The following is a 22,679-nucleotide window of genomic DNA, read 5'->3' as shown; positions in this document are numbered from 1 at the left end:
ACTGTATCCACCTGTTAATAATGAACCAGCTTATTAGTTCCATCACTGCGACTAGTAGGATCATCTTTATACTGGATGTAAAGCATTATAATACAGTGTGTTCATGTACAAAGATTATATAACATATAGTCAACAGAGTACCTTGTGACTCGCGGGCGTTGAATAATTGGTCAAGATATCCCGTCCAACCTCTGCATAGGTATTGTAGTATCTCCATTTCATGATGACTGAGTGCTATTTCTCATCCTTTGGCATTTCTCTCATGTTTAAGATATGTTCATAGATGTCATTTTTGTTTTTCTCCTCAGTGCAAATTTGTTTGGAAACAGTGACCATTTCTGATAAAACTGCCCATTATCCATTTAGTCATCCCATAGTGTTATAAGTTTTAGATGGTTTTTGCACCGTCAAGGCGGTACTATAGAGTTTATTTATGTACCTGTTAGGAAGAAGCGTGTATATCGACTCCGATGTGGTCTAGTGGTTAGGATTCCTGGTTTTCACCCAGGCGGCCCGGGTTCGATCCCCGGCATCGGAACACTTTTTATTATAGGAAACCCTGCGGCTCTCAAGACGTTTGGTGTTGTGCTATTACCTGAGTTGAAGACTAGCGGGACAAATTATCAGAAACATATTAATATTATTATTATTATCATTGTTTGTACTGTTCCAATTTTCCCCAAGATAAACGATGAATATTCAAGATTTGAAATGGAACACTTTTATTTAGACATAACAAGTCAACCAATCGTCCGACTTTACAACAGAAATAAATCGTTTTATGGACTGGCATAGGGTACCGGAATTATGATTTTTTTCATACTTGATGAGTCCTAATCACTTAACAAGTATCGTTCTAATCAGGCAATATCCAATGTACTGAAAAATCGGTTTTAGACAAAAAATCGAAGAACCGTCAAAAATATTGACTACATTAAACATTGTAGCGCTATTTTCCTTTTACAAAGTAATTTTTCAATCTATCGATGTCAGATATTCATTATCAGCATCCCTATCATCAATCAACACCATCGTCAGAAAGTTCATCTAATTTAGCCACTTCTGGAAACTGTTTGCAGTCAATGAATTATAATGGAAGTGAACAATCTTCACAATCTAGACAAGGAACAGTGAAGAGACAGTTCATGGACCATACAGTTCTGGAGGAGAAAGGCGGAGAGATTATCAAAGCATTGGAGAAGGCTGAATTACACATGGCTGGAACTCACAAATATCAGAAAGAAATAGGACTGAAACACTTGACATTATCATTTAGACAGGACCGGTGCAAGGGTGTTATTAACCCTAGAGAAACCTTTCAGCTTCCGCCGCGGACTTCGGGGGGCAAGGTCCAGTTTTTATGTACAAATTTAATGCAGCAATCAGCGACCTAGTATAAAAAAATCATAAAAAGTCAAATACACAAGTGAGGTCAAAAAGGTCCATATTTTTAGATAGCTATATTAAAACAAAGCATAAGAACAGTATTCACTTGACCAGAGAAGTCAATGGCAGTTCACAGCAGAAGAGGTTTATGCACCCCAACCCCTATTTTATACCTGCAGTTTTCACATCCAAATGCCATTTTTGACAGTATGTGGTGCTCACAGTGCAAGCGCAAGCCTTTTCCCTGGATGAAAATTTTGAAAAACATTGTCTACTAAATAGTTTGATGCAATTCAGAATAGTTGTCATCCAAGCCGTTTTTGAGATACTCTAGTTGCATTGAACCCACGTGTCTACTGCTATGGGAGGTTAGCTCTTCTTCCTAGCCAACTATTGGTATTTCACTATCAACATACTGCAGAGTAACTATGGAAGGTGTACATGCCTGACATCAATTTCAAGAACAACACAAGCCCAAAACTCCTAGTTCACAAATATATCCATATATATAAATACTAAACAATAATAGCTGAAAAAGTCACACCATAGCCTTAAGTTAAGAAATTTGCAAGGGGCCAATTTACGAAACTGGACCCTGCCACCTCAATGTGTTGCAGGAGAGTTGCATATTTTCCATAGCTAACATTTCTAAAACTAATCAAAACTTTTTGCCTGGAAGTAGAGATTAATGTCACTGGTACAATATTTGTTATATATTAATATGGTTATTCAACAGTCCTGATAATGCACATATGTAGGTGGATGTGCCTGCATACATACATACATACATACATACACAGAATCACACATGCATACATACATACATATATACATACACACACACACATACATACATACATACATACATACATACATACATACATACATACATACATACATATATGCACACACATACAGCGCATGACTACGTAATATGTCACAATTCATATCGTTTTCAATCATAGCCAAGAAGTAAAGCAATACACTTAAAATATATTTGGATGAAAGCGTTGTCATGGATTGTAAACATTTTTTTGATCCTACTGTATCCACCTGCTAATAATGAACCAGCTTATTAGTTCCTTCACTGCGGCTAGTAGGATCATCTTTATACTGGATGTAAAGCATTATAATACAGTGTGTTCATGTACAATGATTATATAACATACAGTCAACAGAGTACCTTTTGACTCGCGGGCATTGAATAATTGGTCAAGATATCCCGTCCAGCCTCTGCACAGGTATTGTAGTATCTCCATTTCATGATGACTGAGTGCTATTTCTCATCCTTTGGCATTTCTCTCATGTTTAAGATATGTTCATAGATGTCATTTTTGTTTTTCTCCTCAGTGCAAATTTGTTTGGAAACAGTGACCATTTCTGATAAAATTGCCCATTATCCATTTAGTAATCCCATAGTGTTATAAGTTTTAGATGGTTTTTGCACCGTCAAGGCGGTACTATAGAGTTTATTTATGTACCTGTTAGGAAGAAGCGTGTATATCGACTCCGATGTGGTCTAGTGGTTAGGATTCCTGGTTTTCACCCAGGCGGCCCGGGTTCGATCCCCGGCATCGGAACACTTTTTATTATAGGAAACCATGCGGCACTCAAGACGTTTGGTGTTGTGCTATTACCTGAGTTGATGACTAGCGGGACAAATTATCAGAAACATATTAATATTATTATTATTATCATTGTTTGTACTGTTCCAATTTTCCCCAGGATAAACGATGAATATTCAAGATTTGAAATGGAACACTTTTATTTAGACATAACAAGTCAACCAATCGTCCGACTTTACAAGAGAAATAAATCGTTTTATGGACTAGCATAGGGTACCGGAATTATGATTTTTTTCATACTTGATGAGTCCTAATCACTTAACAAGTATCGTTCTAATCAGGCAATATCCAATGTACTGAAAAATCGGTTTTAGACAGAAAATCGAAGATCCGTCAAAATTATTGACTACATTAAACATTGTAGCGCTATTTTCCTTTTACAAAGTAATTTTTCAATCTATCGATGTCAGATATTCATCATCAGCATCCCTATCATCAATCAACACCATCGTCAGAAAGTTCATCTAATTTAGCCACTTCTGGAAACTGTTTGCAGTCAATGAATTATAATGGAAGTGAACAATCTTCACAATCTAGACAAGGAACAGTGAAGAGACAGTTCATGGACCATACAGTTCTGGAGGAGAAAGGCGGAGAGATTATCAAAGCATTGGAGAAGGCTGAATTACACATGGCTGGAACTCACAAATATCAGAAAGAAATAGGACTGAAACACTTGACATTATCATTTAGACAGGACCGGTGCAAGGGTGTTATTAACCCTAGAGAAACCTTTCAGCTTCCGCCGCGGACTTCGGGGGGCAAGGTCCAGTTTTTATGTACAAATTTAATGCAGCAATCAGCGACCTAGTATAAAAAAATCATAAAAAGTCAAATACACAAGTGAGGTCAAAAAGGTCCATATTTTTAGATAGCTATATTAAAACAAAGCATAAGAACAGTATTCACTTGACCAGAGAAGTCAATGGCAGTTCACAGCAGAAGAGGTTTATGCACCCCAACCCCTATTTTATACCTGCATTTTTCACATCCAAATGCCATTTTTGACAGTATGTGGTGCTCACAGTGCAAGCGCAAGCCTTTTCCCTGGATGAAAATTTTGAAAAACATTGTCTACTAAATAGTTTGATGCAATTCAGAATAGTTGTCATCCAAGCCGTTTTTGAGATACTCTAGTTGCATTGAACCCACGTGTCTACTGCTATGGGAGGTTAGCTCTTCTTCCTAGCCAACTATTGGTATTTCACTATCAACATACTGCAGAGTAACTATGGAAGGTGTACATGCCTGACATCAATTTCAAGAACAACACAAGCCCAAAACTCCTAGTTCACAAATATATTCATATATATAAATACTAAACAATAATAGCTGAAAAAGTCACACCATAGCCTTAAGTTAAGAAATTTGCCAGGGGCCAATTTACGAAACTGGACCCTGCCACCTCAATGTGTTGCAGGAGAGTTGCATATTTTCCATAGCTAACATTTCTAAAACTAATCGAAACTTTTTGCCTGGAAGTAGAGATTAATGTCACTGGTACAATATTTGTTATATATTAATATGGTTATTCAACAGTCCTGATAATGCACATATGTAGGTGGATGTGCCTGCATACATACATACATACATACATACATACATACACAGAATCACACATGCATACATACATACATACATATATACATACACACACACACACATACATACATACATACATACATACATACATACATACATACATATATACATACACACACACACACATACATACATACATACATACATACATACATACATACATACATACATACATATATGCACACACATACAGCGCATGACTACGTAATATGTCACAATTCATATCGTTTTCAATCATAGCCAAGAAGTAAAGCAATACACTTAAAATATATTTGGATGAAAGCGTTGTCATGGATTGTAAACATTTTTTTGATCCTACTGTATCCACCTGCTAATAATGAACCAGCTTATTAGTTCCTTCACTGCGGCTAGTAGGATCATCTTTATACTGGATGTAAAGCATTATAATACAGTGTGTTCATGTACAAAGATTATATAACATATAGTCAACAGAGTACCTTTTGACTCGCGGGCATTGAATAATTGGTCAAGATATCCCGTCCAGCCTCTGCACAGGTATTGTAGTATCTCCATTTCATGATGACTGAGTGCTATTTCTCATCCTTTGGCATTTCTCTCATGTTTAAGATATGTTCATAGATGTCATTTTTGTTTTTCTCCTCAGTGCAAATTTGTTTGGAAACAGTGACCATTTCTGATAAAATTGCCCATTATCCATTTAGTAATCCCATAGTGTTATAAGTTTTAGATGGTTTTTGCACCGTCAAGGCGGTACTATAGAGTTTATTTATGTACCTGTTAGGAAGAAGCGTGTATATTGACTCCGATGTGGTCTAGTGGTTAGGATTCCTGGTTTTCACCCAGGCGGCCCGGGTTCGATCCCCGGCATCGGAACACTTTTTATTATAGGAAACCATGCGGCTCTCAAGACGTTTGGTGTTGTGCTATTACCTGAGTTGATGACTAGCGGGACAAATTATCAGAAACATATTAATATTATAATTATTATCATTGTTTGTACTGTTCCAATTTTCCCCAAGATAAACGATGAATATTCAAGATTTGAAATGGAACACTTTTATTTAGACATAACAAGTCAACCAATCGTCCGACTTTACAACAGAAATAAATCGTTTTATGGACTGGCATAGGGTACCGGAATTATGATTTTTTTCATACTTGATGAGTCCTAATCACTTAACAAGTATCGTTCTAATCAGGCAATATCCAATGTACTGAAAAATCGGTTTTAGACAAAAAATCGAAGAACCGTCAAAAATATTGACTACATTAAACATTGTAGCGCTATTTTCCTTTTACAAAGTAATTTTTCGATCTATCGATGTCAGATATTCATCATCAGCATCCCTATCATCAATCAACACCATCGTCAGAAAGTTCATCTAATTTAGCCACTTCTGGAAACTGTTTGCAGTCAATGAATTGTAATGGAAGTGAACAATCTTCACAATCTAGACAAGGAACAGTGAAGAGACAGTTCATGGACCATACAGTTCTGGAGGAGAAAGGCGGAGAGATTATCAAAGCATTGGAGAAGGCTGAATTACACATGGCTGGAACTCACAAATATCAGAAAGAAATAGGACTGAAACACTTGACATTATCATTTAGACAGGACCGGTGCAAGGGTGTTATTAACCCTAGAGAAACCTTTCAGCTTCCGCCGCGGACTTCGGGGGGCAAGGTCCAGTTTTTATGTACAAATTTAATGCAGCAATCAGCGACCTAGTATAAAAAGATCATAAAAAGTCAAATACACAAGTGAGGTCAAAAAGGTCCATATTTTTAGATAGCTATATTAAAACAAAGCATAAGAACAGTATTCACTTGACCAGAGAAGTCAATGGCAGTTCACAGCAGAAGAGGTTTATGCACCCCAACCCCTATTTTATACCTGCAGTTTTCACATCCAAATGCCATTTTTGACATCATGTGGTGCTCACAGTGCAAGCGCAAGCCTTTTCCCTGGATGAAAATTTTGAAAAACATTGTCTAGTAAATAGTTTGATGCAATTTAGAATAGTTGTCATGCAAGCCGTTTTTGAGATACTCTAGTTGCCTTCAACCCACGTGTCTACTGCTATGGGAGGTTAGCTCTTCTTCCTAGCCAACTATTGGTATTTCACTATCAACATACTGCAGAGCAACTATGGAAGGTGTACATGCCTGACATCAATGTCAAGAACAACACAAGCCCAAAACTCCTAGTTCACAAATATATCCATATCTATAAATACTAAACAATAATAGCTGAAAAAGTCACACCATAGCCTTAAGAAATTTGCCAGGGGCCAATTTACGAAACTGGACCCTGCCACCTCAATGTGTTGCAGGAGAGTTGCATATTTTCCATAGCTAACATTTCTAAAACTAATCAAAACTTTTTGCCTGGAAGTAGAGATTAATGTCACTGGTACAATATTTGTTATATATTAATATGGTTATTCAACAGTACTGATAATGCACATATATAGGTGGATGTGCCTGCATACATACATACATACATACATACATACATATATACATACATACACACACACATACATACATACATACATACATACATACATATATGCACACACATACAGCGCATGACAACGTAATATGTCACAATTCATATCGTTTTCAATCATTGTGAAGAAGTAAAGCAACACATTTAAAATATATTTGGATGAAAGCGTTGCCAAGGATTGTAAACATTTATTTTTTCCTACTGTATCCACCTGTTAATAATGAACCAGCTTATTAGTTCCTTCACTGCGGCTAGTAGGATCATCTTTATACTGGATGTAAAGCATTATAATACAGTGTATTCATGTACAAAGATTATATAACATATTGTCAACAGAGTACCTTGTGACTCGCGGGCGTTGAATGATTGGTCAAGATATCCCGTCCAACCTCTGCACAGGTATTGTAGTATCTCCATTTCATGATGACTGAGTGCTATTTCTCATCCTTTGGCATTTCTATCATGTTTAAGATGTGTTCATCGATGTCATTTTTGTTTTTCCCCCTCAGTGCAAATTTGTTTGGAAACAGTGACCATTTCTGATAAAATTGCCCATTATCCATTTAGTAATCCCATAGTGTTATAAGTTTTAGATGCTTTTTGCACCGTCAAGGTGGTACTATAGAGTTTATTTATGTACCTGTTAGGAAGAAGCGTGTATATCGACTCCGATGTGGTCTAGTGGTTAGGATTTCTGGTTTTCACCCAGGCGGCCCGGGTTCGATCCCCGGCATCGGAACACTTTTTATTATAGGAAACCATGCGGCTCTCAAGACGTTTGGTGTTGTGCTATTACCTGAGTTGATGACTAGCGGGACACATTATCACAAATATATTATTATTATTATTATCATTGTTTGTACTGTTCCAATTTTCCCCAAGATAAACGATGAATATTCAAGATTTGAAATGGAACACTTTTATTTAGACATAACAAGTCAACCAATCGTCCGACTTTACAACAGAAATAAATCGTTTTATGGACTGGCATAGGGTACCGGAATTATGATTTTTTTCATACTTGATGAGTCCTAATCACTTAACAAGTATCGTTCTAATCAGGCAATATCCAATGTACTGAAAAATCGGTTTTAGACAAAAAATCGAAGAACCGTCAAAAATATTGACTACATTAAACATTGTAGCGCTATTTTCCTTTTACAAAGTAATTTTTCAATCTATCGATGTCAGATATTCATCATCAGCATCCCTATCATCAATCAACACCATCGTCAGAAAGTTCATCTAATTTAGCCACTTCTGGAAACTGTTTGCAGTCAATGAATTATAATGGAAGTGAACAATCTTCACAATCTAGACAAGGAACAGTGAAGAGACAGTTCATGGACCATACAGTTCTGGAGGAGAAAGGCGGAGAGATTATCAAAGCATTGGAGAAGGCTGAATTACACATGGCTGGAACTCACAAATATCAGAAAGAAATAGGACTGAAACACTTGACATTATCATTTAGACAGGACCGGTGCAAGGGTGTTATTAACCCTAGAGAAACCTTTCAGCTTCCGCCGCGGACTTCGGGGGGGGCAAGGTCCAGTTTTTATGTACAAATTTAATGCAGCAATCAGCGACCTAGTATAAAAAAATCATAAAAAGGTCATATACACAAGTGAGGTCAAAAAGGTCCATATTTTTAGATAGCTATATTAAAACAAAGCATAAGAACAGTATTCACTTGACCAGAGAAGTCAATGGCAGTTCACAGCAGAAGAGGTTTATGCACCCCAACCCCTATTTTATACCTGCATTTTTCACATCCAAATCCCATTTTTGACAGCGTGTGGTGCTCACAGTGCAAGCGCAAGCCTTTTCCCTGGATGAAAATTTTGAAAAACATTGTCTACTAAATAGTTTGATGCAATTCAGAATAGTTGTAATGCAAGACGTTTTTGAGATACTCTAGTTGCCTTGAACCCACGTGTCTACTGCTATGGGAGGTTAGCTCTTCTTCCTAGCCAACTATTGGTTTTTCACTATCAACATACTGCAGAGCAACTATGGAAGGTGTACATGCCTGACATCAATGTCAAGAACAACACAAGCCCAAAACTCCTAGTTCACAAATATATCCATATCTATAAATACTAAACAATAATAGCTGAAAAAGTCACACCATAGCCTTAAGTTAAGAAATTTGCCAGGGGCCAATTTACGAAACTGGACCCTGCCACCTCAATGTGTTGCAGGAGAGTTGCATATTTTCCATAGCTAACATTTCTAAAACTAATCAAAACTTTTTGCCTGGAAGTAGAGATTAATGTCACTGGTACAATATTTGTTATATATTAATATGGTTATTCAACAGTCCTGATAATGCACATATATAGGTGGATGTGCCTGCATACATACATACATACATACATACATACATATATACATACATACACACAATCATACATACATACATACATACATACATACATACACACACACACACACACATACATACATACATACATACATACATACATACATACATACATATATGCACACACATACAGCGCATGACAACGTAATATGTCACAATTCATATCGTTTTCAATCATTCAAAAGAAGTAAAGCAACACATTTAAAATATATTTGGATGAAAGCGTTGCCAAGGATTGTAAACATTTATTTTTCCTACTGTATCCACCTGTTAATAATGAACCAGCTTATTAGTTCCATCACTGCGACTAGTAGGATCATCTTTATACTGGATGTAAAGCATTATAATACAGTGTGTTCATGTACAAAGATTATATAACATATAGTCAACAGAGTACCTTGTGACTCGCGGGCGTTGAATAATTGGTCAAGATATCCCGTCCAACCTCTGCATAGGTATTGTAGTATCTCCATTTCATGATGACTGAGTGCTATTTCTCATCCTTTGGCATTTCTCTCATGTTTAAGATATGTTCATAGATGTCATTTTTGTTTTTCTCCTCAGTGCAAATTTGTTTGGAAACAGTGATCATTTCTGATAAAACTGCCCATTATCCATTTAGTCATCCCATAGTGTTATAAGTTTTAGATGGTTTTTGCACCGTCAAGGCGGTACTATAGAGTTTATTTATGTACCTGTTAGGAAGAAGCGTGTATATCGACTCCGATGTGGTCTAGTGGTTAGGATTCCTGGTTTTCACCCAGGCGGCCCGGGTTCGATCCCCGGCATCGGAACACTTTTTATTATAGGAAACCCTGCGGCTCTCAAGACGTTTGGTGTTGTGCTATTACCTGAGTTGAAGACTAGCGGGACAAATTATCAGAAACATATTAATATTATTATTATTATCATTGTTTGTACTGTTCCAATTTTCCCCAAGATAAACGATGAATATTCAAGATTTGAAATGGAACACTTTTATTTAGACATAACAAGTCAACCAATCGTCCGACTTTACAACAGAAATAAATCGTTTTATGGACTGGCATAGGGTACCGGAATTATGATTTTTTTCATACTTGATGAGTCCTAATCACTTAACAAGTATCGTTCTAATCAGGCAATATCCAATGTACTGAAAAATCGGTTTTAGACAAAAAATCGAAGAACCGTCAAAAATATTGACTACATTAAACATTGTAGCGCTATTTTCCTTTTACAAAGTAATTTTTCAATCTATCGATGTCAGATATTCATTATCAGCATCCCTATCATCAATCAACACCATCGTCAGAAAGTTCATCTAATTTAGCCACTTCTGGAAACTGTTTGCAGTCAATGAATTATAATGGAAGTGAACAATCTTCACAATCTAGACAAGGAACAGTGAAGAGACAGTTCATGGACCATACAGTTCTGGAGGAGAAAGGCGGAGAGATTATCAAAGCATTGGAGAAGGCTGAATTACACATGGCTGGAACTCACAAATATCAGAAAGAAATAGGACTGAAACACTTGACATTATCATTTAGACAGGACCGGTGCAAGGGTGTTATTAACCCTAGAGAAACCTTTCAGCTTCCGCCGCGGACTTCGGGGGGCAAGGTCCAGTTTTTATGTACAAATTTAATGCAGCAATCAGCGACCTAGTATAAAAAAATCATAAAAAGTCAAATACACAAGTGAGGTCAAAAAGGTCCATATTTTTAGATAGCTATATTAAAACAAAGCATAAGAACAGTATTCACTTGACCAGAGAAGTCAATGGCAGTTCACAGCAGAAGAGGTTTATGCACCCCAACCCCTATTTTATACCTGCAGTTTTCACATCCAAATGCCATTTTTGACAGTATGTGGTGCTCACAGTGCAAGCGCAAGCCTTTTCCCTGGATGAAAATTTTGAAAAACATTGTCTACTAAATAGTTTGATGCAATTCAGAATAGTTGTCATCCAAGCCGTTTTTGAGATACTCTAGTTGCATTGAACCCACGTGTCTACTGCTATGGGAGGTTAGCTCTTCTTCCTAGCCAACTATTGGTATTTCACTATCAACATACTGCAGAGTAACTATGGAAGGTGTACATGCCTGACATCAATTTCAAGAACAACACAAGCCCAAAACTCCTAGTTCACAAATATATCCATATATATAAATACTAAACAATAATAGCTGAAAAAGTCACACCATAGCCTTAAGTTAAGAAATTTGCAAGGGGCCAATTTACGAAACTGGACCCTGCCACCTCAATGTGTTGCAGGAGAGTTGCATATTTTCCATAGCTAACATTTCTAAAACTAATCAAAACTTTTTGCCTGGAAGTAGAGATTAATGTCACTGGTACAATATTTGTTATATATTAATATGGTTATTCAACAGTCCTGATAATGCACATATATAGGTGGATGTGCCTGCATACATACATACATACATACATACACAGAATCACACATGCATACATACATACATATATACATACACACACACACACATACATACATACATACATACATACATACATACATACATATATGCACACACATACAGCGCATGACTACGTAATATGTCACAATTCATATCGTTTTCAATCATAGCCAAGAAGTAAAGCAATACACTTAAAATATATTTGGATGAAAGCGTTGTCATGGATTGTAAACATTTTTTTGATCCTACTGTATCCACCTGCTAATAATGAACCAGCTTATTAGTTCCTTCACTGCGGCTAGTAGGATCATCTTTATACTGGATGTAAAGCATTATAATACAGTGTGTTCATGTACAATGATTATATAACATATAGTCAACAGAGTACCTTTTGACTCGCGGGCATTGAATAATTGGTCAAGATATCCCGTCCAGCCTCTGCACAGGTATTGTAGTATCTCCATTTCATGATGACTGAGTGCTATTTCTCATCCTTTGGCATTTCTCTCATGTTTAAGATATGTTCATAGATGTCATTTTTGTTTTTCTCCTCAGTGCAAATTTGTTTGGAAACAGTGACCATTTCTGATAAAATTGCCCATTATCCATTTAGTAATCCCATAGTGTTATAAGTTTTAGATGGTTTTTGCACCGTCAAGGCGGTACTATAGAGTTTATTTATGTACCTGTTAGGAAGAAGCGTGTATATCGACTCCGATGTGGTCTAGTGGTTAGGATTCCTGGTTTTCACCCAGGCGGCCCGGGTTCGATCCCCGGCATCGGAACACTTTTTATTATAGGAAACCATGCGGCTCTCAAGACGTTTGGTGTTGTGCTATTACCTGAGTTGATGACTAGCGGGACACATTATCACAAATATATTATTATTATTATTATCATTGTTTGTACTGTTCCAATTTTCCCCAAGATAAACGATGAATATTCAAGATTTGAAATGGAACACTTTTATTTAGACATAACAAGTCAACCAATCGTCCGACTTTACAACAGAAATAAATCGTTTTATGGACTGGCATAGGGTACCGGAATTATGATTTTTTTCATACTTGATGAGTCCTAATCACTTAACAAGTATCGTTCTAATCAGGCAATATCCAATGTACTGAAAAATCGGTTTTAGACAAAAAATCGAAGAACCGTCAAAAATATTGACTACATTAAACATTGTAGCGCTATTTTCCTTTTACAAAGTAATTTTTCAATCTATCGATGTCAGATATTCATCATCAGCATCCCTATCATCAATCAACACCATCGTCAGAAAGTTCATCTAATTTAGCCACTTCTGGAAACTGTTTGCAGTCAATGAATTATAATGGAAGTGAACAATCTTCACAATCTAGACAAGGAACAGTGAAGAGACAGTTCATGGACCATACAGTTCTGGAGGAGAAAGGCGGAGAGATTATCAAAGCATTGGAGAAGGCTGAATTACACATGGCTGGAACTCACAAATATCAGAAAGAAATAGGACTGAAACACTTGACATTATCATTTAGACAGGACCGGTGCAAGGGTGTTATTAACCCTAGAGAAACCTTTCAGCTTCCGCCGCGGACTTCGGGGGGCAAGGTCCAGTTTTTATGTACAAATTTAATGCAGCAATCAGCGACCTAGTATAAAAAAATCATAAAAAGTCAAATACACAAGTGAGGTCAAAAAGGTCCATATTTTTAGATAGCTATATTAAAACAAAGCATAAGAACAGTATTCACTTGACCAGAGAAGTCAATGGCAGTTCACAGCAGAAGAGGTTTATGCACCCCAACCCCTATTTTATACCTGCAGTTTTCACATCCAAATGCCATTTTTGACAGTATGTGGTGCTCACAGTGCAAGCGCAAGCCTTTTCCCTGGATGAAAATTTTGAAAAACATTGTCTACTAAATAGTTTGATGCAATTCAGAATAGTTGTCATGCAAGCCGTTTTTGAGATACTCTAGTTGCATTGAACCCACGTGTCTACTGCTATGGGAGGTTAGCTCTTCTTCCTAGCCAACTATTGGTATTTCACTATCAACATACTGCAGAGTAACTATGGAAGGTGTACATGCCTGACATCAATTTCAAGAACAACACAAGCCCAAAACTCCTAGTTCACAAATATATTCATATATATAAATACTAAACAATAATAGCTGAAAAAGTCACACCATAGCCTTAAGTTAAGAAATTTGCCAGGGGCCAATTTACGAAACTGGACCCTGCCACCTCAATGTGTTGCAGGAGAGTTGCATATTTTCCATAGCTAACATTTCTAAAACTAATCAAAACTTTTTGCCTGGAAGTAGAGATTAATGTCACTGGTACAATATTTGTTATATATTAATATGGTTATTCAACAGTCCTGATAATGCACATATGTAGGTGGATGTGCCTGCATACATACATACATACATACATACACAGAATCACACATGCATACATACATACATACATACATATATACATACACACACACACATACATACATACATACATACATACATACATACATACATACATACATACATATATACATACACACACACACACATACATACATACATACATACATACATACATACATACATACATACATACATACATACATACATACATACATACATACATATATGCACACACATACAGCGCATGACTACGTAATATGTCACAATTCATATCGTTTTCAATTATAACCAAGAAGTAAAGCAATACACTTAAAATATATTTGGATGAAAGCGTTGTCATGGATTGTAAACATTTTTTTGATCCTACTGTATCCACCTGCTAATAATGAACCAGCTTATTAGTTCCTTCACTGCGGCTAGTAGGATCATCTTTATACTGGATGTAAAGCATTATAATACAGTGTGTTCATGTACAAAGATTATATAACATATAGTCAACAGAGTACCTTTTGACTCGCGGGCATTGAATAATTGGTCAAGATATCCCGTCCAGCCTCTGCACAGGTATTGTAGTATCTCCATTTCATGATGACTGAGTGCTATTTCTCATCCTTTGGCATTTCTCTCATGTTTAAGATATGTTCATAGATGTCATTTTTGTTTTTCTCCTCAGTGCAAATTTGTTTGGAAACAGTGACCATTTCTGATAAAATTGCCCATTATCCATTTAGTAATCCCATAGTGTTATAAGTTTTAGATGGTTTTTGCACCGTCAAGGCGGTACTATAGAGTTTATTTATGTACCTGTTAGGAAGAAGCGTGTATATTGACTCCGATGTGGTCTAGTGGTTAGGATTCCTGGTTTTCACCCAGGCGGCTCGGGTTCGATCCCCGGCATCGGAACACTTTTTATTATAGGAAACCATGCGGCTCTCAAGACGTTTGGTGTTGTGCTATTACCTGAGTTGATGACTAGCGGGACAAATTATCAGAAACATATTAATATTATAATTATTATCATTGTTTGTACTGTTCCAATTTTCCCCAAGATAAACGATGAATATTCAAGATTTGAAATGGAACACTTTTATTTAGACATAACAAGTCAACCAATCGTCCGACTTTACAACAGAAATAAATCGTTTTATGGACTGGCATAGGGTACCGGAATTATGATTTTTTTCATACTTGATGAGTCCTAATCACTTAACAAGTATCGTTCTAATCAGGCAATATCCAATGTACTGAAAAATCGGTTTTAGACAAAAAATCGAAGAACCGTCAAAAATATTGACTACATTAAACATTGTAGCGCTATTTTCCTTTTACAAAGTAATTTTTCAATCTATCGATGTCAGATATTCATCATCAGCATCCCTATCATCAATCAACACCATCGTCAGAAAGTTCATCTAATTTAGCCACTTCTGGAAACTGTTTGCAGTCAATGAATTATAATGGAAGTGAACAATCTTCACAATCTAGACAAGGAACAGTGAAGAGACAGTTCATGGACCATACAGTTCTGGAGGAGAAAGGCGGAGAGATTATCAAAGCATTGGAGAAGGCTGAATTACACATGGCTGGAACTCACAAATATCAGAAAGAAATAGGACTGAAACACTTGACATTATCATTTAGACAGGACCGGTGCAAGGGTGTTATTAACCCTAGAGAAACCTTTCAGCTTCCGCCGCGGACTTCGGGGGGCAAGGTCCAGTTTTTATGTACAAATTTAATGCAGCAATCAGCGACCTAGTATAAAAAGATCATAAAAAGTCAAATACACAAGTGAGGTCAAAAAGGTCCATATTTTTAGATAGCTATATTAAAACAAAGCATAAGAACAGTATTCACTTGACCAGAGAAGTCAATGGCAGTTCACAGCAGAAGAGGTTTATGCACCCCAACCCCTATTTTATACCTGCAGTTTTCACATCCAAATGCCATTTTTGACATCATGTGGTGCTCACAGTGCAAGCGCAAGCCTTTTCCCTGGATGAAAATTTTGAAAAACATTGTCTAGTAAATAGTTTGATGCAATTTAGAATAGTTGTCATGCAAGCCGTTTTTGAGATACTCTAGTTGCCTTCAACCCACGTGTCTACTGCTATGGGAGGTTAGCTCTTCTTCCTAGCCAACTATTGGTATTTCACTATCAACATACTGCAGAGCAACTATGGAAGGTGTACATGCCTGACATCAATGTCAAGAACAACACAAGCCCAAAACTCCTAGTTCACAAATATATCCATATCTATAAATACTAAACAATAATAGCTGAAAAAGTCACACCATAGCCTTAAGAAATTTGCAAGGGGCCAATTTACGAAACTGGACCCTGCCACCTCAATGTGTTGCAGGAGAGTTGCATATTTTCCATAGCTAACATTTCTAAAACTAATCAAAACTTTTTGCCTGGAAGTAGAGATTAATGTCACTGGTACAATATTTGTTATATATTAATATGGTTATTCAACAGTACTGATAATGCACATATATAGGTGGATGTGCCTGCATACATACATACATACATATATACATACATACACACACACATACATACATACATACATACATACATATATGCACACACATACAGCGCATGACAACGTAATATGTCACAATTCATATCGTTTTCAATCATTGCGAAGAAGTAAAGCAACACATTTAAAATATATTTGGATGAAAGCGTTGCCAAGGATTGTAAACATTTATTTTTTCCTACTGTATCCACCTGTTAATAATGAACCAGCTTATTAGTTCCTTCACTGCGGCTAGTAGGATCATCTTTATACTGGATGTAAAGCATTATAATACAGTGTATTCATGTACAAAGATTATATAACATATAGTCAACAGAGTACCTTGTGACTCGCGGGCGTTGAATGATTGGTCAAGATATCCCGTCCAACCTCTGCACAGGTATTGTAGTATCTCCATTTCATGATGACTGAGTGCTATTTCTCATCCTTTGCCATTTCTATCATGTTTAAGATGTGTTCATCGATGTCATTTTTGTTTTTCCCCCTCAGTGCAAATTTGTTTGGAAACAGTGACCATTTCTGATAAAATTGCCCATTATCCATTTAGTAATCCCATAGTGTTATAAGTTTTAGATGCTTTTTGCACCGTCAAGGTGGTACTATAGAGTTTATTTATGTACCTGTTAGGAAGAAGCGTGTATATCGACTCCGATGTGGTCTAGTGGTTAGGATTTCTGGTTTTCACCCAGGCGGCCCGGGTTCGATCCCCGGCATCGGAACACTTTTTATTATAGGAAACCATGCGGCTCTCAAGACGTTTGGTGTTGTGCTATTACCTGAGTTGATGACTAGCGGGACACATTATCACAAATATATTATTATTATTATTATCATTGTTTGTACTGTTCCAATTTTCCCCAAGATAAACGATGAATATTCAAGATTTGAAATGGAACACTTTTATTTAGACATAACAAGTCAACCAATCGTCCGACTTTACAACAGAAATAAATCGTTTTATGGACTGGCATAGGGTACCGGAATTATGATTTTTTCATACTTGATGAGTCCTAATCACTTAACAAGTATCGTTCTAATCAGTCAATATCCAGTGTACTGAAAAATCGGTTTTAGACAAAAAAATCGAAGAATCGTCAAAAATATTGACTACATTATACATTGTAGCGCTATTTTCCTTTTACAAAGTAATTTTTCAATTTATCGATGTCAGATATTCATCATCAGCATCCCTATCATCAATCAACACCATCGTCAGAAAGTTCATCTAATTTAGCCACTTCTGGAAACTGTTTGCAGTCAATGAATTATAATGGAAGTGAACAATCTTCACAATCTAGACAAGGAACAGTGAAGAGACAGTTCATGGACCATACAGTTCTGGAGGAGAAAGGCGGAGAGATTATCAAAGCATTGGAGAAGGCTGAATTACACATGGCTGGAACTCACAAATATCAGAAAGAAATAGGACTGAAACACTTGACATTATCATTTAGACAGGACCGGTGCAAGGTTGTTATTAACCCTAGAGAAACCTTTCAGCTTCCGCCGCGGACTTCGGGGGGCAAGGTCCAGTTTTTATGTACAAATTTAATGCAGCAATCAGCGACCTAGTATAAAAAAAAATCATAAAAAGTCAAATACACAAGTGAGGTCAAAAAGGTCCATATTTTTAGATAGCTATATTAAAACAATGCATAAGAACAGTATTCACTTGACCAGAGAAGTCAATGGCAGTTCACAGCAGAAGAGGTTTATGCACCCCAACCCCTATTTTATACCTGCAGTTTTCACATCCAAATGCCATTTTTGACAGCATGTGGTGCTCACAGTGCAAGCGCAAGCCTTTTCCCTGGATGAAAATTTTGAAAAACATTGTCTACTAAATAGTTTGATGCAATTCAGAATAGTTGTCATGCAAGCCGTTTTTGAGATACTCTAGTTGCCTTGAACCCACGTGTCTACTGCTATGGGAGGTTAGCTCTTCTTCCTAGCCAACTATTGGTATTTCACTATCAACATACTGCAGAGCAACTATGGAAGGTGTACATGCCTGACATCAATTTCAAGAACAACACAAGCCCAAAACTCCTAGTTCACAAATATATCCATATCTATAAATACTAAACAATAATAGCTGAAAAAGTCACACCATAGCCTTAAGAAATTTGCAAGGGGCCAATTTACGAAACTGGACCCTGCCACCTCAATGTGTTGCAGGAGAGTTGCATATTTTCCATAGCTAACATTTCTAAAACTAATCAAAACTTTTTGCCTGGAAGAAGAGATTAATGTCACTGGTACAATATTTGTTATATATTAATATGGTTATTCAACAGTCCTCATAATGCACATATATAGGTGGATGTACCTGCATACATACATACATACACACAATCATACATACATACAAACAGACATACATACATACATATATACATACACACACACACATAGATACATACATACATACATACATATACATGCATACATACATACATACATACATATATGCACACACATACAGCGCATGACTACGTAATATGTCACAATTCATATCGTTTTGAATAATTGCGAAGATGGAAAGCAATACACTTAAAAATATATTTGGATGAAAGCGTTGCCATGGATTGTAAACATTTATTTGATCCTACTGTATCCACCTGTTAATAATGAACCAGCTTATTAGTTCCTTCACTGCGACTAGTAGGATCATCTTTATACTGGATGTAAAGCATCATAATACAGTGTGTTCATGTACAAAGATTATATAACATATAGTCAACAGAGTACCTTGTGACTCGCGGGCGTTGAATAATTGGTCAAGATATCTCGTCCAACCTCTCCACAGATATTGTAGTATCTCCATTTCATGATGACTGACTACTATTTCTCATCCTTTGGCATTTCTCTCATGTTTAAGATGTGTTCTTAGATGTCATTTTTGTTTTTCCCCTCAGTGCAAATTTGTTTGGAAACAGTGACCATTTCTGATAAAATTGCCCATTATCCATTTAGTAATCTCTGTTTTACCTTCTTCCAATGACTAGATTGTGAGATTCATTATTAATGAATTTATCCTCACTGTGGGATTCTTAGTTCTCGAGGTTCCGATTACCCACATTATGGCCAAATCGACTTGCCCGTATTCTCATGGTCTGTCGTGTTATATCGGTGCCAACATCGTTTCATACTAACGAGGGAGAATGAGATGTGGATGCAGGAACCCTATCAGAGTGTTCCGCAGATATATCTTCCAATTCATATTAACATAATAAAAATAAGCTACATCTAATGCACAGAAGGTTTGAACACATGATTATTACAAATCGAAATAAATAATAAAACAATCAGCATGTATTTAACGATTCCTTCATTTTAGTTGAACATGAGGTCGTGGACATTTTCACAAATGTCTCGACAGAACTTATTAATATATATAGCCAGATAATATTATGACTACTTCTTCTTAGACAGAAATGACAACACCAATTGACACACTGTCTTGAACCACCTTGCATTACATTACTTCAGTTTGCTGTTGCAAAATATACTTTGAAATTACTCCTTTTTCATATTCTTATCTTTTTAATTTAGACCTCATTATTCCGATTCAATGGACATTATCAACATTCTACGGATAATTAAACGTTGCAAGTTAACCTTGGCATCTTCTAAGCATCCATTATTATCTGAAAGACCTACGGCGTTGACAGCATAAAAAAATATGAAGCCTATCTTGATCAAGAGGTCCTCACCAAGAAACGAAACAAAATTCTACAACCAAATTCGAATAATAGCCCGTCACAAAGAAAGAACAGAAAGAAGGAAGTGAGCCGTATACAGGAGATAAACCTCGTGGAAGAAAGAACCTTAAACCACGTGACCATGACATTCAAAATAGGTAGATTCTCAAAATTCTAATTGTGGAGCATAGGCTGGATTTTCTCCTACGTAAAATTGGTCACGTGCTCATTTAGAACCGTCCATGACAATTTGCGGATGTTATCACAGCCAAGACTGTAAAAAGTGTTCATGCCAAGATTCTTCAGAGATTTTCGTTCCTTTTGGCAGAAGATACGAAGATATTCTCCCATCTGCTCACAGGATGGATGTATCGAAGGTCAATCGCAATGAATACCTACTGAGGAACATCAAGTATGTTCATTCCTGTTTCATAAGGAATGACACTTTAATTATTACAATTAGATTTTTAGCTTAGTATGACCAGCAAACGTCCATCGATGGACAAAAAGCAGCAAATAACTTTGAAAGCGTATCCACAGTACGAGAATTATGCAAATGGCGGTTTGGTACAAAGTCACCATTTTCCTTCGCCCACGTGGTCTCATGTATGTTCCGTGTAGAAAATATTGAAAACTTAAAGATGGGAAGAAAATGCCTCCTATCATGGCAGAAATGATAGTAAAAAAATTATTGTTCTTTCCTTACTTTGTCTTTTTTACACTGGTAATATATGCATTCATGTTATAATTCACTATGTAAAGGATATATGTCCATGGCCGATATGAGTTTTCATAGCATTACTGCATTAGAGTTTATTCATACTGTGTATATTTTGTACACGACGTTTACAACTGACGCGCACGAACATAATCTCTACCACCCGACCACAACTGATATTTGACTATATGATATCCACTCACCCGTTAAGCCAATTCCTACAATCAATAACCCATAGTGTTATAAGTTTTAGATGCTTTTTGCACCGTCAAGGTGGTACTACAGAGTTTATTTATGTACCTATTATGAAGAAGCGTGTATATCGACTCCGATGTGGTCTAGTGGTTAGGATTCCTGGTTTTCACCCAGGCAGCCCGGGTTCGATCCCGGGCATCGGAACACATTTTATTATAGGAAAGCATGCGGTTTTCAAGACGTTTGGTGTTGGGCTATTTTTTGAAAACTCTCTGAAAGGAAAGGTAAAGATTACCTGAGTTGATGACTGGCGGGACACATTATCAGAAACATATTAATATTATTATTATTATCATTGTTTGTACTGTTCCAATTTTCCCCAAGATAAACGATGAATATTCAAGATTTGAAATGGAACACATTTTATAGACATAACAAGTCAACCAATCGTCCGACTTTACAAAAGAAATAAATCGTTTTATGGACTGGCATAGGGTACCGGAATTATGATTTTTTTCGTACTTGATGAGTCCTAATCACTTAACAAGTATCGTTCTAATCAGTCAATATCCAATGTACTGAAAAATCGGTTTTGGACAGAAAATCGAAGAATCGTCAAAAATATTGATTACATTAAACATTGTAGCGCTATTTTCCTTTTACAAAGTAATTTTTTAATCTATCGATGTCAGATATTCATCATCAGCATCCCTATCATCAATCAACACCATCGTCAGAAAGTTGATGTAATTTAGCCACTTTTGGAAACTGTTTGCCGTCAATGAATTATAACTGAAGTGAACAATCTTCACAATCTAGACAAAGCTTATCTAATCCTGATAATGCACATATATAGGTGGATGTGCCTGCATACATAAGTACATATATCCACACACGCACACACACACACATCATACATACATCTGTCAGTCAGTCAGTCAGTCATATATACACACACACACATACACACATACATACATACATACATACACATACATACATATATGCACACACATACAGCGTATGACTACGTAATATGTCACAATTCATATCGTTTTTTCAATCATTGCGAAGAATGAAAGCAATACACTTAAAATATATTTGGATGAAAGGAATGTAAACATTTATTTGATCCTACTGTATCCTCCTGCTCATTTTTTACGATTGAATGGACATTACGAACATTCTT

At 36.5% G+C, this 22,679-nt stretch overlaps 9 non-coding genes across 9 annotated transcripts; all 9 read left to right on the top strand.

Moving 5' to 3' along the window:
* The first annotated feature begins 466 nt into the window (after positions 1–466).
* Positions 467–538, top strand: Trnae-uuc (transfer RNA glutamic acid (anticodon UUC)). Its single transcript has one exon. It is a non-coding gene; the product is annotated as a tRNA-Glu (tRNA).
* Positions 539–2,894: 2,356 nt separating this feature from the next.
* Positions 2,895–2,966, top strand: Trnae-uuc (transfer RNA glutamic acid (anticodon UUC)). Its single transcript has one exon. It is a non-coding gene; the product is annotated as a tRNA-Glu (tRNA).
* A 2,430-nt stretch (positions 2,967–5,396) lies between these two features.
* On the top strand, positions 5,397–5,468 carry Trnae-uuc (transfer RNA glutamic acid (anticodon UUC)). The gene has a single exon. It is a non-coding gene; the product is annotated as a tRNA-Glu (tRNA).
* Positions 5,469–7,774: 2,306 nt separating this feature from the next.
* On the top strand, positions 7,775–7,846 carry Trnae-uuc (transfer RNA glutamic acid (anticodon UUC)). The gene has a single exon. It is a non-coding gene; the product is annotated as a tRNA-Glu (tRNA).
* A 2,369-nt stretch (positions 7,847–10,215) lies between these two features.
* Trnae-uuc (transfer RNA glutamic acid (anticodon UUC)) lies at positions 10,216–10,287 on the top strand. Its single transcript has one exon. It is a non-coding gene; the product is annotated as a tRNA-Glu (tRNA).
* A 2,342-nt stretch (positions 10,288–12,629) lies between these two features.
* Positions 12,630–12,701, top strand: Trnae-uuc (transfer RNA glutamic acid (anticodon UUC)). The gene has a single exon. It is a non-coding gene; the product is annotated as a tRNA-Glu (tRNA).
* A 2,457-nt stretch (positions 12,702–15,158) lies between these two features.
* On the top strand, positions 15,159–15,230 carry Trnae-uuc (transfer RNA glutamic acid (anticodon UUC)). The gene has a single exon. It is a non-coding gene; the product is annotated as a tRNA-Glu (tRNA).
* Positions 15,231–17,520: 2,290 nt separating this feature from the next.
* On the top strand, positions 17,521–17,592 carry Trnae-uuc (transfer RNA glutamic acid (anticodon UUC)). Its single transcript has one exon. It is a non-coding gene; the product is annotated as a tRNA-Glu (tRNA).
* Positions 17,593–21,622: 4,030 nt separating this feature from the next.
* Positions 21,623–21,694, top strand: Trnae-uuc (transfer RNA glutamic acid (anticodon UUC)). The gene has a single exon. It is a non-coding gene; the product is annotated as a tRNA-Glu (tRNA).
* Positions 21,695–22,679: the final 985 nt, after the last annotated feature.

This window comes from Sinohyriopsis cumingii, chromosome 10 (genome assembly GCF_028554795.1).
Source record: "Sinohyriopsis cumingii isolate HCF-2022 chromosome 10, ASM2855479v2, whole genome shotgun sequence".
In the NCBI taxonomy this organism is placed as follows: Eukaryota; Metazoa; Mollusca; class Bivalvia; order Unionida; family Unionidae; genus Sinohyriopsis; species Sinohyriopsis cumingii.
Note: the sequence above shows the minus strand (reverse complement) of the source record. Positions and strands in the feature narration are given on the sequence as shown.